Source organism: Pinus tabuliformis, chromosome 3_1 (genome assembly GCF_031772625.1).
Source record: "Pinus tabuliformis cultivar Carrire ecotype Pingquan chromosome 3_1, CPIR1, whole genome shotgun sequence".
NCBI lineage: Eukaryota > Viridiplantae > Streptophyta > Pinopsida > Pinales > Pinaceae > Pinus > Pinus tabuliformis.
The window spans coordinates 370,081,920-370,094,303 of NC_142301.1; positions in this window are offsets into that span (position 1 = coordinate 370,081,920).

A 12,384-nucleotide genomic window follows, 5' to 3' on the forward strand; every position below is an offset into this window, starting at 1 on the left:
AACTTGAAGGAAAATAGAGGCCTAGATGATAAAAACGATTTTGAGGATCAATTCACAACCTTTTCCAACTTTAGCTTAGAGCTCTTTCTCTCATACTCTTGCACACAAATCATTTTTGGAGCACTCTAGCATTGGAGAAAGGAAGGACATGGAAGGACAAGAAAGCAAAGGAAAGCAAGGATCAAGCAAGGAAAACTTGGATCAAGCAACTTCAACGGGAATACTTGTAGGTAACATGTTGCATGTGTGATTTCCTAGTTTGTTTGTGAATGCATGGTATATGCATGTATATATTTGGTTCTCTTGCTGTCATTGGCATGGGTTCTGCTTCGTGTGACAATGGTTTCATCCTTGCATTGACATTTCTGGATAGCCATGGTGCGATGGGGTTCTTTTATTTGGTTGAGATTTGGATTGTCATATGTTTTTGTAACGCGTGAGGTAGCCTCAAGAAAATTCCTAAGGGCCTAGGAATCCCTTGACTGGTTTTGGCGGGATTGCTGTAAAGCCTGAGGGTGGAGACATGAAAATTCCTCAAGGTATTGGTGAAGAAATTCAGAGGCATCCACTCTTGTTTGGGCCTAGTGATCCCTTGACAAATTTTGGCGGGATTGCGATAAAGCCTGGTAGTATATGATCTTGTTTTGGGCCTAGTGATCCCTTGATCATTTTTGGGGGGATTGCAGTAAAGCTCAGTTGTATATGTGCTCATTGGGCCTAGGAATATGTTGACTGGTTTTGGCAGGATTGCAGTAAATATTGAGGGATTTTTTTGGTTGAAAGAAATATTTGGTTCATCTCTGTCTATGGCCAGGTGGTATGTGGAAGTCCTTGACTTGGTTGAATGTTTCATATGTTAATAAGATCTCTTTTCCTCTTGTATCTCAGGAGTAATTGTACTTGTTATTATGCGGCTTTAATGACTATTCTATCACGGTTATTATTCTAGTTATGTGTTGATTATAAGCATGGTTTCATAACAGATTCTAGCTATGGCTCTTGATATGTTTGATTTGTTGATGAATGGTTAATGAATGCATGAGCTAACAAATGTTATTGCAACTATTATGAGAGGGCATTAAACCTTCTTGATGATTCTCAAATAAGTATTATACCTTTATGTTCAGATATGCATTCATGACCTATAGATTACATGTTCTCAATGTGTTTGACGAAATGAAAGTTATGGTTAGGCCTAGTTAGGTCAAGTTTTTTGTTCAAGTTTGATTGAATGACTTTTTCATCATGTTAGAAATTATTCTGGAAAGTCTCATTGAGTTCTGGGGAGTGGCATGGAGGCTAACCTAGAATTTAGGCTCAAAATTTGGGACTGCATGCTCTGAACTGGAAAGTTTGGGTTGCAACCGCTGGGATGTAGGCTTATGCATGCGGTTGGAGGCTCCCAACTGCATGGATGACTTTCTATGCAAGCGGTTGAGAGCCCAGGGCTAAGAAAAATAGGTCTAGCTCAAGGTTTGGCCACTTGGGGTGGTTGTTCAACCCCTGAGTGACCTGTAGCTCTTGTAGGAGGTGTCAAGTGGTCAGTTTGTGGTCATTAGTCAGCCCCACTTCCTTAATGGGACCTAGAAGGTTGGGTCATGTCATAGTATCTCTCTGTCTCATGTTTACCTCGAAAAACCGGTGAAAGTGGGTAAATTTGGGAGGGGTGGGTTATAGGTTAGTATTAGAGCATTGTTCAATACTTGGATTGGATGGGCATACTGTGTATGTCATGCATGCATTCTAGTGTCTATGTGGTTGCTATGCATGCATTTCCATGGTTATGGATGTCGTGCATGAGGTCATGGTATGCAGTTGGTATTGTCATGCATGGTAATTGGGATGATGATTGAGATGATGTCGGTATATTGATATGATTATGTATATACATGTATTTTTATAATCTAGATTGATTTTGCAGAAGATATAACCTCCCCTGAACTTCACTAAGGTATGTTGATTATGACTATATGTGGTTATTTGACATGGTATGCTTGCAGGAAGAAGATAGTCAAAGATGACTAGCAAAATGGTGGATTACAATTCATGAGACTCCCCTTATAGATCATATGAGCAACCAAGAGATGAGTACTCTCCTGACATAGCATAAACATTGAGAAGTTTGAAGGCGGAGATAAGAAGTTGCAAAGTATATAACGACAAAATCATTCAGTCACAAGAGAGACTTGTCAGGGAACGAGAGAAACAAGCAAAGGTCAATGCAATTATCCTTCAGAGTTTGTTAGACTTGCAAAGATAGGGACAACCACAATCATTTATGGACAAGAGGACATGACTAATGGGGCATATGGTAGTAGGTCTCATGGTGGGAACATGTCAGATAGGGATGACATAGTCAGAGATGGAAGGTTCTTGGATACACCTGATAGGAGAGGTAGTGGACTTGAGTTCCACTCTAGTTCTGGTTTAGACATGTATTGTTGTCGCTTTTTCTAACACCTCTAGCACAAGTGTTTCAGGAGATATGAAAGCTTCCTAGAGACAACCTTTGAGTTGATTATAGACCAATGCCTAGGACATCTTAAAGAGAGGAGTGCTTTTGGATATTATGAGTAGGGCTTTCTGTTGCACTCCAATTGTCACATAGTTGGAAAATATAATGAAAGGGGCTTGGTTCAATAGTCCTTCATCAAGGTAAACTCAAGCCAATACATGGATCTAAATGCACAGGGGGTAAATCAGGCCAATCTCAAAGAGAAATGTCTGGTTCTAGTGGCCGACACACAACAATAGGTAGCTTTAATATTGGCATTGTAGAAAAATGAAGAGGAGGAAAGAAAGAAGGGAATTTGATGCAGAGGGTTGGATATAACGCAGAATCCTGAGCATCAAGCTCCAGCAGAAGTATGAAAGAATGAGGAGGTGAAATGGTAGGAATTGTGGAGTGTGAATTAAGGTTTCATACTATATACCTCATGGACACACTTGTCACTAATCAACATAAGTAAATATGTGTTGATTACAGGTACACAAGTAAATCTGTAACTACACAGGTACTATTACTACTCAACAACATACATATAACCATGAGAGAGTGAAACCGACAACTTCATTACACAATTTTAGTAGAAGAGAAACATACATGAATTGAAATACAAAGAGGAAAACATACTGCTCATTTCTCTGATAGGAATCAACATAATAGTTTCATTAATCCTTCAAGAGTCCAAATCACTAGTCCATTACATTTAGCAAAGTATCGCTCAAGTCCCTCATGAATAGGAAAATAGAACCAAAAGTGGAATCACAGAATTTGGACCACTTGGGTGCAGAATTCCGGAACCTTTATTAAGTGTTTCTTCCCCCTATTTATAAGGAGAGGGGGAGATTTGAATATCAATTACAAAATATCTTAGTCAAGGGCCAACTGTCTGATCGACTAGCTGTCTCGATGTGCGATAGCTCTGCTGCCTAATGATTACAAAGGATTTGATTCCTTTCTTGAAAATACACATAAATACTGAATAAAAAAAATAAAGAAAACTGAATGATGACTGAGGAAAATATCTCCCTGCCATTCCTGTGATCGCCCTTGATGAGGCCACGTCTTTGCCATGGTGTGCCTCTCTTGTTACTCGGCCGATTCCTATTGCTTTCGCCTTAACTACCTGACTTCACCACTCTCTGGAACTGGTAGTGATCAACTGTGGTTGCTTGTCACATAGCAGAAGAGGAGATCGACCTAGCAATCCTTCATTGTATGACCAAGTGGAGCTCCATGCTGAGCCATTAAGTCTTCTTGAGTCCCATACCTACATTTACTTTGTTGTCACTTTTTCTAGCACCTATAGCGTAAGTGCTTCAGGAGATATAGAAAGCTTCCTAGAGACAGCCTCTGGGTTGATTGTAGACCAATGCCTAAGACATCTTAAAGAGAGGAGTGCTTTGGAATATTATCAATGGGGCTTTCTGTTGCACTCCAATTGTCATGTAGTTTGAAAAGATAATAAAGGGGGCTTGGTTCAATAGGCCTTCATCAAGGTAAACTCAAGCCAATACATGGATCCAAATGCTTAGGGGGTAAAATGGGCCAATCTCAAAGAGAAATGTTTGGTTTTGGTGGCCGACACACAACAATAGGCAGCTTAATATTGGAGTTGTAGTAAAATGAAGAGGAGGAGAGAAAGGAAGGAATCCGATGCATAGGGCTAGGAATAATACAGAATCCTAAGCAACAATATTCCGATAGAAGTATGGAAGACTGAAGAGGTGGAATGACATAAACAATGGAGCGCTAATTAAGGTCCCAACATTTATACATCATGAATACATTTGTTACTAATTAACATATGTAAATTTGTGTTCATACAGGTACCGTAGGCTATTGAATAACACAAGTAAATATGTAATTACCACGGGTACTATTACTACTTAGTAGGAAAATATACAACCATGAATAAGAGTGAAACTGACAGCTTCTTTACACTATTTCAGAGGGAGAAAAACATACATGAAGTGATAAACAAAGGGGAAAAATATTGCACATTGCTCTGATTGGTATCACCAAAGAGTTTCATTCATCCTTCAAAATGAGTCCAATTCACATTTAGCAATACATAGCTCAAGTCCCTCCAGAACAGGAAGATAGAACCAAAGGAGGAATATGTTATTGATTTTTCTAGCACCTGTAGCACAAGTGCTTCAGAAGATATAGAAAGCTTCCTAGAGACAACCTCTAGGTTGATTGTAGACTAGTGCCTAAGACATCTTAGATAGAGTAGTGCATGGAAGATTATCAGTGAGGGGTTTTGCTGCACTCCAATTGTCACGTAATTTGGAAAGATAATAAAGGGGGGCTAAACAAAGGGGAAACATATTGCACATTGCTCTGATTGGTATCACCAAAGAGTTTCCTTCAAAATGAGTCCAATTCACCAGTCCATTTACATTTAGCAATACATATCTCAAGTCCCTCCAGAACAGGAAGATAGAACCAAAAGAGGAATATGTTATTGATTTTTCTAGCACCTGTAGCACAAGTGCTTCAGAAGATATACAAAGCTTCCTAGAGACAACCTCTAGGTTGATTGTAGACTAGTGCCTAAGACGTATTAGATAGAGTAGTGCATGGAAGATTATCAGTGAGGGGTTTTGCTGCACTCCAATTGTCACGTAATTTGGAAAGATAATAAAGGGGGGCTTGGTTCAATAGTCTTTCATCAAGGTGAACTCAAGAAGATACATGGATCTAAATACAGGGGGTGAATCATGATGATCTCAAAGAGGAATGTCTTGTTATGATGGCCAACACACAAAAATGAACAAATTAATATTGAATTGTGGTAAAGGTGAAGAGGAGAGAAAGGAAGGAAATAGATGCATAGGGCTATAAACAAGACATAATACTAAGTAGCAATGTTGCAACTAAAGGATGGAAAGAAGAAGATATGGAATGACAGGAATTGTGAAGCGCGAATTAAGGTTTCATGTTATATGGATCATGGATACACTTATCACTAATAAACATATGTAAATCTGTGCTCTTAAAGTTACATAAGTAAATATTTAAATAACATAGGTACTGTTACTACTTAGCAACATACACATAACCATGAGAGAATGAGATCGACAACTTCATTACACAATTTCAGTAGAAGAGAAACATACATGAAATGAGATTTACAGAGGGGAAAACATACTTCTTACAACCATGATTGGAATCACCAAAGAGTTTCATTAATCCTCAAAATGAGTCCAATATACCATTCCATTACATTTAGCCATACATCGCTTGAGTCCCTCATGAACAAGCAATTAGAACCAAAGTGGAATCACAAAATTTGGACCACTGCGGGTATAGAATTCTGGAACTTGTATTAAGTCTTTATTCCCTCTATTTATAAGGAGAGGGGAAGCTTTGGAAAAAAATTACAAAATATCACAGCCTGAGTTCCAACTGCCTCAACGTGCGAAGAATACTGCCCAAAATGATTTGATTCATATTTGTTTCCGTTCTTGAAAATATAGAAATTACAGAATAATAAGTAAAAGGAAATCATAATGACGATGGGAGGAAAATATCTACCAGATTCCCTTGTTATGGCCTCTTCTTAGGCGACGTCTCTGCCTTAACGATCAGTCCAGTCCATCTGTCACTTTCATCTTAACTGTATGGCTTCACCACTCTCTGGAGTTGGTAATGATCAACTGTGTTGGCTTGTCACAGAGTGGAGGCTGAGATCAATCTAGCATTCCTGCATTGTATGACTGAGTGGAGCTCCATGCTGAGGCATTAAGTCTTCCATGAGCCCCAATTTGATTTACCCTTGCTCCATGCCTTCATTTAATACTGCAACTTCCAACCCATACACCTTCAAAGCTCTGTACCATGTTATTGGAACACAACACGCCTCATAAAATAACCACAGAGTGATATTGAGGATTCTCCAGTATGGGCACTTAACACTGTAAAACATTGCGAAATAACGAGTTCTGATCCCTTTAGGTCCCTTTTTCTTTGATCCCTTTCAATACTTTTTCATCATATGACCGAGCATATGGCTGGGTGCTTAGCCAAATATCAAAGGTTTTCAATCGGCGATCCAATCGATGATTTAAATTTGGTGCACAACACTTCATTTCCTCGACCACCGAACTTTGATCACATTTTATGCTTAACCCTTGGTCCTTTGGCACTCCTCGTAACTGTAGGCCAGCCCCCATATCGGAGTCCCCAATCAATGATTTCCTTTTGAGGCACAACACGCTGCAATTGTCGATATCCGATCTCCGATATGTGACGTCGTTACTGTCACATGGATCTTCCTAGGTTGTGACACGTGTCACCTGAATATGTCCCCATAGGACCCTGAAAATGCCAAATTAGCATGCCACATGTCCACTGTACTGCCACGTCAAGGTGACGTCAGCCACCACGTGTCCCTTATCAAAACCAATCATATTCAGCCACGTGGCCCTGTAGAGGAGAGAGAAAAGGTCCGCTCTCTTCTGGTTTTGCGACTAAATTCCTTTGTAAATGCTTCTTTGGACTTTCCCAACTCTTTAACATTAGAGGTTGAATCCTAGCGAATTTAATCGCAATCGAAACTTCATGCGATATCACAACTTTAAAAGGTTGTCCCCTATTTGATCGCTGATTGCAATGCATCGATCTCTTGATGCTCTGATGCCTTGGACCTCCAATATGCGGGATCGCCGATGTGCAGGACCACCGATATTCGGGATCACTGATATGCCGGGACCCAAGATTTTACCCTTAGGCATTTTCTCGTTTTCTAGTTTTCAAAAGGGCAACATCAATCTACTCCAACTTTTGATTCCAAAGTCCATTTGTGGAGTTCCATATACAGTTGGAAAGCTAATTCCGAGTACTATCCATTTGAGGGGGTACAATTTATCTTTGAGGGATTTTGTGGCTTGAAATATGGCTGCAATTTTTTTTGTTATTTTGTACATTGGTCCGTTGAAAACAAATTTTGCAGTGTGTGACAACATTGGATCCAACTAGGGACACTGCCTTGCTGGCAAGGTGCTAAGAACCCTTGGACTAGTAGCATTCACCATTGGGCATGGAGTCAAAATATAATGAATCCATAAAACTATAAAAATCTCCATGGAACTTTATTTGTTGGGATCCCTTTCCCCATCCAACTAAAATGCAAAAAACTAAATTCTAACAACTGGAAAATAAATGCTCAGCTAATGAGATTATTTATATATAACTCCTACTTATGTATTAGGCATCAATTCACCCAAGTTAGGTCCACCTTTCAATGACACCAACCCAACATCTGCGTACTGGACCTTATGCCTCCATGTTGATGGAATTCAAAAATCAAAACAAGTATGCACCCTAAAAAATATTCTGACAAAAAAATTGATATGTGCCCCCAACTTGATTGTTGGTGATCAAATATTTTAATCACCTCCATGAACCTTCTAATTGGGCTTGGAATTGAGGAATATTATTACGGGCCAAAGAAATATGCCATGTAGTATGTTACTGGATCATGGACCTGATGAGAGAAAATTGTAGTTGCTTCATTTTCTTGAATAGTCTGCTGACCAATATCTTCTTGGTTGGGGCAGCCACTAACACTACTTGGCTCTTTTTCTTTATCCTAGATGGGCCTAGAGGGGGAGGGCGAATTCTCTTCTTTGAGGGCCTCAGGCTTAAGGCAGTTGGGATCTAAAGGCCCCTTTCCCTTATCAGTTAGCTTAGGAGGCTTTGGGGAAGGAGTACCTTCATTTTGATCTTGCCCTCTCGATCTCTTTCCGGATGACCTCAGATAGTATTTCTTGTGCAACTGAGCCTACATGAGATCAACGAACTATTTACAATAATCATCAATCTCATCATCATTCAACATTGCATCAATATCCTCCTCCTCTTCTTCATATGCTCTGAGTTCTTGTTCTTTATCGGAGAAAGAGGAACATAAGTTCCCTGAACTTTATTTGCATTTGGTGTCTGTTTCTCTGAATCATCTTCTATATATAGTGGAGGATGAGTGTGATCTTGCTGTTCTTTCTTCTCCCCTTGCAATATTTGTAGGGGAGGCCTTCTGTATTGGGGATTTAAACATGGATTAGAAGCCTCGACATTCTGTCGGTTTATACTTTCTAACTCTAGTTTTCCCAGTATATAAAAGGAGTTCTTTATTAACCTCTCCATCTCTTCTATCTTCTCCTCCATGTCTTGATAGTGGAGTCATCAGAGTGTTTACAATTAAGATTCAGACAGTGGAGTCACTAAGGTGTTTATAATGAAATTCAGACAATGGAGTCACCAAGGTGAGATATCTTCAACCCACACTTCCCTTGCTCACCTAACAGAGGGAATGTAAAGATTTGTCGTACCTAGGGAATATTATTTTAGTTTCGTCCCCAACAACAGTGCCAAAAAAATGTTGTCGCTTTTTCTAGCACTTGTAGCACAAGTGCTTCAAGAGATATAGAAAGCTTCCTACAGACAAACTCTGGGTTGACTGTAAACCTGTGCCTAGGACATCTTAGATAGAGGAGGGAATGGAAGATTATCAGTGAGAGGTTTCTGTTGCACTCCAATTGTCACGTAATTTGGAAAGATAATAAAGGGGGGCTTGGTTCAATAGTCTAAGGTGAACTCAAGCATATACATGGATCCAAATACAGGGGGTGAATCATGTTGCTCTCAAAGAGGAATGTCTTGTTCTGATGGCTGACACACAAAAATAAGCAGCTTAATATTGAAGTTTTAGTAAAGGTGAAGAGGAGGAGAGAAAGGAAGGAAATAGATGCATAGGGTTATAAACAAGACAAAATCCTAAGCAGCAATGTTCTGGCAGAAGGATGGAAAGTAGAAGAGATGGAATGACAGGAATTGCGAAGCGTGAATTAAGGTTTCATGTTCTATAGCTCATGGATACACTTATCACTAATCAACATATGTAAATCTGTGCTCTTAAAGGTACATAAGTAAATATTTAAATAACAAAGGTACTGTTACTACTTAGTAACATACATATAACCATGAGAGAATGAGACCGACAACTTCATTACATCATTTCAATAGAAGAGAAACATACATGAAATGATATTTACAGAGGGGAAAACATACTTCTTAAAACCATGATTGGAATCACCAAAGAGTTTCATTAATCCTCAAAATGAGTCCAATATACTAGTCCATTACATTTAGCCATACATCGCTCGAGTCCCTCATGAACAGGTAATTAGAACCAAAGTGGAATCATAGAATTTGGACCATTGCGGGTGCAGAATTCCGGAACACATATTAAGTCTTTCTTCCCTCTATTTATAAGGAGAGGGTAAGCTTTGGAAAACAATTACAAAATATCACAGCCTGAGCTCCAATTGTCTTGACGTGCGAAGGATGTTGCCCAAGATGATTTGATTCGGATTTGAGACTGTTCTTGAAAATATAGAATTTTTTTGATAGAGGAGGAATGACCTGTTATAGAGTTTTACGAACCCAACGTTTCAGACTACCAAGTGAGTCCATCATCAAGGGATGCATCAATATATATTCTGAAGATATTAATCGAAAACATCTCCCATACGCCCCATTTATGGCCTCTACTCAGGCCATGTCTCTGCCTTAATGATTCAACTAGTTTTCCTATCGCTTTCATGTTAACTATCTAGCTTCACCACTCTCTGGAGTTGGTAGGGATCAACTGTGTTGGCTTGTCACATAGTGGAAGTGGAGATCGATCTGGTAGTCCATCATTATATGACTAAGTGGAGCTCCATGCTAAGGCAATATGTCTTCCTTGAACCCCATACTGATTTACCACCACTCCATGCCTTCATTTAATACTATAACTATCGACCCGTACGCATTCAAAGCTCTGTAACATGTTATCAAAATGCAACACACCTCATAAAATAACCATGTTGTGATATCGTGTATTCTCTATTATGGGAACTTAACACTGCAAAACATTGCGAAACAACGAGTTCAAATCCCTTTAAGACCCTTTTTCTTTGAGCCCTTTCAATACTTTTTCTTCATATAACTAGGTGCTTAGCCAAATATCAGAGGTTTTCAATCGACGATTTAACTTTGGCGCACAACAATTCGCTTTGCCAATCGTTGAAATCTGATCACCTTTTCTGCTTAACCCTTGGTCCTTTGGTGCTCCTCATGACTGTAGGCCAACCCCCATATGGAGCTCCCCAATCAGAGGTTCGCAATTGGTGATTTCCTTTTGAGGCACAACATGCTGCAACCAATGATCTTCGATCTTTGATGCGTGTCGTCATTATTGCCACGTGTCGCTTCCTAAGTGGTGACATATGTCACTGTTGGCTTGTTGGAACCTGACCCAGGTTCAGAAGTGATCTAGCCAAACAAATCCCGAAACTATCGGCCCTTTCGGCAACAGTCTGCGGTGCGTGGACTGAGGTAGTATGGGAGGGTGCTGGAACCAGGTTTCTGCACCCTAGGGATGTCTTGATGTAATCTAGGAAGTTCGTGAACCGAACCTGCACGCTTGCATTGGTCCGCACAACCATCTGTCCTTCACAACTTGTGCAACTATTTCTGCGCAACTCTATAAAGAGCGTGAAGAGGTGCTGTCTAGATCCTTTATCCTTACTGTGCTATTATTATAGATCCTAACTTAATTTTGTGGGCCCAATATTCTCATTAATCACTCAACATTCATAACCAATGCGTGCAATCATAAATCTGTAAAGAGATGCATAAATATAACAGAAGCATAGACCCACAATATTTCATAATCAACTTACCTTTTATTAATTCTTGCTCTAAGTACAATCCCAACTCCGCCCTGCGCACTCAGCTGCAGGGGTCCACGCACACAACTGTGGACTCTACTAATCCTCTGCACACTCAGCTACAAAGCCTCTTCCTACTACTACAACCCGAGACTTGGATTTACAGACTCAGAGCTAATTCATTATCCCAAAAACATGTCCCTTACATCTTAGAGACGCGCTCTATTTAGGCCGACCTTACAATATATTAATATATATTTTCAAGGGCGGACAACCCTTTGACTTGACCATTTACTTTACGCTCTGCGCCCGCATTTCGCGAGGTCTTTACATTACACTTGACCAAAATTCGGGCGTCAAGCCCCAAAAACATGTTATGAGGGGATCCACTACCCAACATGCCCCCAATGCAATCATCGTGACTCGTCCTCAAGTCACTCTGCTGGTGTCGCGATCTTTGCGCGAAGTCCATCCAACTATGCTTGTGCTATGCGAAGGTCCGCAACGCACTGCTCTGCCATCCACTGGATCCACTCTACTTGCTCGGCTGAATGCTCATTGGCATGGTCAACCCCTTGTCTCAGGTCATGCATCGCTTTCATTTATGTGAGTTTTCCTTCGATGTCGGCTGTGATGAGGAAGGCCTCATCAATCCAAGGCTGAACACGTGCTTTAAGTACTACCTTTTGTTGGTGCGTTGCGTCCACTTGCTCCTTCAGTGCCTTTGCCTGTTGTAGCCTTGCAAGCCACTGAGTTAGGACTACTATCTGCGTTGTCCCGTGCACATTATCATATTTCATTTGAAGCTCCTGCGCCTCCGTTTCCAACCGCTGTATGGTGGGATCCTCCTGTAAGGTTGTGAGGACCTCGAAGGATTCTTCCAACAAAGTGGTACAGCTCTGCACTGCCTGTTCAATTTCTCCCAGTCCTTTTCGAATATCGCCAGTGCGCTGTTCTTGAACTTCTGGGGGCGTGGAGGGCTGCGCCTTTAATCGTAGTTCAACAATTTGCAGGTTGAGGTCCATCTAGATCCTCGTAGCTTCCTCCTTTGCCTCGCGGAATCCACTGGAAAATTTGTGGATCCGCATTCCTATTGGTAGATCTATCGCAATTTCCAGTTCTGGGACCTGACGACATGCTTCTTCTACGATCTGATCC